We start from the raw sequence: 2,913 nt of genomic DNA on the forward strand, positions 1-2,913 counted from the left end.
TTGCCTTACCTCCATAACTTGCTACATTTGCACACAATGTATATGTATTTTTGACATTATGTTTTGTTTTACCCCATATGTAACTCTGTGGTGTTGTTTTTATCGCACTGCTTTGCTTTATCTTGGCCAGGTCGCAGTTGTAAATGAGAACTTGTTCTCAACTGGCTTACCTGGTTAAATAAAGGTGAAATAAATAAACAGCAAAACATTTACTTGTTGTAACAAAGTAGAAATATGTGTCAGATGGAGTCAGTAGACTTTAGAATTTGTTGTTAGACCCATAAAGTTCTGAAGAGAAACCCCTCTGATCATTCATCTAAAAATAATAATAATTAACCTACATCAAAGAAAAATGCATACAGTCCACAATACATGAATGCCCGCCTTGCTCTTGTAATTGCAAACAGGTAATTAAAGCCAAACCTGCACAAACCTTTTGCTTTAAGGTGGTCCCTAATAAACAAGTTATAAGCTGACACATTCTGTTTGTAGAGCTTAGTTTTTTTTTTAGGGACAGTTTGACTCTGGGACAGTTTTCTTCTTTCATTCCCTAACCAGTTCTAGAGGAAACAATAGGAAGACAACACAATAGTAAAGACTACAGCATCACATTTTCAAATCAGAGTAATTGCACATAATAGTTTATTAAAAGTGTAGACAAAAAAATATTGCTCCACCAACTCAGTGTTTTATCTTGCAGATGATTGAAAAAGGAGACCTTATATACCATGAATTATCTGTATTGTGTCACAACCAGAGGAGCAGTGAAACTAGAGGCAAAACAGAAATACAGTGCCTTGCAAAAGTATTCATCCCCCTTGGCGTTTTTCCTATTTTGTTGCATTACAACCTGTAATTTAAATGGATTTTTATTTGGATTTCATGTAATGGACATACAGTGGGGGAAAAAAGTATTTAGTCAGCCACCAATTGTGCAAGTTCTCCCACTTAAAAAGACGAGAGAGGCCTGTAACTTTCATCATAGGTACACGTCAACTATGACAGACAAATTGAGAAGAAAAAATCCAGAAAATCACATTGTTGGATTTTTTATTAATTTATTTGCAAATTATGGTGGAAAATAAGTATTTGGTCACCTACAAACAAGCAAGATTACTGGCTCTCACAGACCTGTAACTTCTTCTTCAAGAGGCTCCTCTGTCCTCCACTCGTTACCTGTATTAATGGCACCTGTTTGAACTTGTTATCAGTATAAAAGACACCTGTCCACAACCTCAAACAGTCACACTCCAAACTCCACTATGGCCAAGACCAAAGAGCTGTCAAAGGACACCAGAAACAAAATTGTAGACCTGCACCAGGTTGGGAAGACTGAATCTGCAATAGGTAAGCAGCTAGGTTTGTAGAAATCAACTGTGGGAGCAATTATTAGGAAATGGAAGACATACAAGACCACTGATAATCTCCCTCGATCTGGGGCTCCACACAAGATCTCACCCCGTGGGGTCAAAATGATCACAAGAACGGTGAGCAAAAATCCCAGAACCACACGGGGGGACCTAGTGAATGACCTGCAGAGAGCTGGGACCAAAGTAACAAAGCCTACCATCAGTAACACACTACGCCGCCAGGGACTCAAATCCTGCAGTGCAAGACGTGTCCCCCTGCTTAAGCCAGTACATGTCCAGGCCCGTCTGAAGTTTGCTAGAGTGCATTTGGATGATCCAGAAGAGGATTGGGAGAATGTCATATGGTCAGATGAAACCAAAATAGAACTTTTTGGTAAAAACTCAACTCGTCGTGTTTGGAGGACAAAGAATGCTGAGTTGCATCCAAAGAACACCATACCTACTGTGAAGCATGGGGGTGGAAACATCATGCTTTGGGGCTTTTTTTCTGCAAAGGGACCAGGATGACTGATCCGTGTAAAGGAAAGAATGAATGGGGCCATATATCGTGAGATTTTGAGTGAAAACCTCCTTCCATCAGCAAGGGCATCGAAGATGAAATGTGGCTGGGTCTTTCAGCATGACAATGATCCCAAACACACCACCCGGGCAACGAAGGAGTGGCTTCGTAAGAAGCATTTCAAGGTCCTGGAGTGGCCTAGCCAGTCTCCAGATCTCAACCCCATAGAAAATCTTTGGAGGGAGTTGAAAGTCCGTGTTGCCCAGCGACAGCCCCAAAACATCACTGCTCTAGAGGAGATCTGCATGGAGGAATGGGCCAAAATACCAGCAACAGTGTGTGAAAACATTGTGAAGACTTACAGAAAACGTTTGACCTGTGTCATTGCCAACAAAGGGTATATAACAAAGTATTGAGAAACTTTTGTTATTGACCAAATACTTATTTTCCACCATAATTTGCAAATAAATTCATTAAAAATCCTACAATGTGATTTTCTGGATTTTTTTTCCTCATATTGTCTGTCATAGTGGACGTGTACCTATGATGAAAATTACAGGCCTCTCTCATCTTTTTAAGTGGGAGAACTTGCACAATTGGTGGCTGACTAAATACTTTTTTTCCCCACTGTACACAAAATAGTCCAAATTGGTGAAGTGAAATTAAAATAACTAGTTTAAAAAAAGTATCTAAAATAAATAACGGAAAAGTGGTGCGTGCATATGTATTCACCACCTTTGCTATGAAGCCTCTAAATAAGATCTGGTGCAGCCAATTACCTTCAGAAATCACATAATTAGTTAAATAAAGTCCACCTGTGTGCAATCTAAGTGTCACATGAGCGGTCACATGAGCTCAGTCTATATACACCTGTTCTGAAAGGCCCCAGAGTCTGCAACACCACTAAGCAAGGGGCACCACCAAGCAAGCGGCACCATGAAGAACAAGGAGCTCTCCAAACAGGTCAGGGATAAAGTTGTGGAGAAGTATAGATCAGGGTTGGGTTATAAAAAAATATCAGAAACCCACGGAGCACCATTAAAT

This window comes from Coregonus clupeaformis, chromosome 10, assembly GCF_020615455.1.
Source record: "Coregonus clupeaformis isolate EN_2021a chromosome 10, ASM2061545v1, whole genome shotgun sequence".
Taxonomy (NCBI): Eukaryota; Metazoa; Chordata; class Actinopteri; order Salmoniformes; family Salmonidae; genus Coregonus; species Coregonus clupeaformis.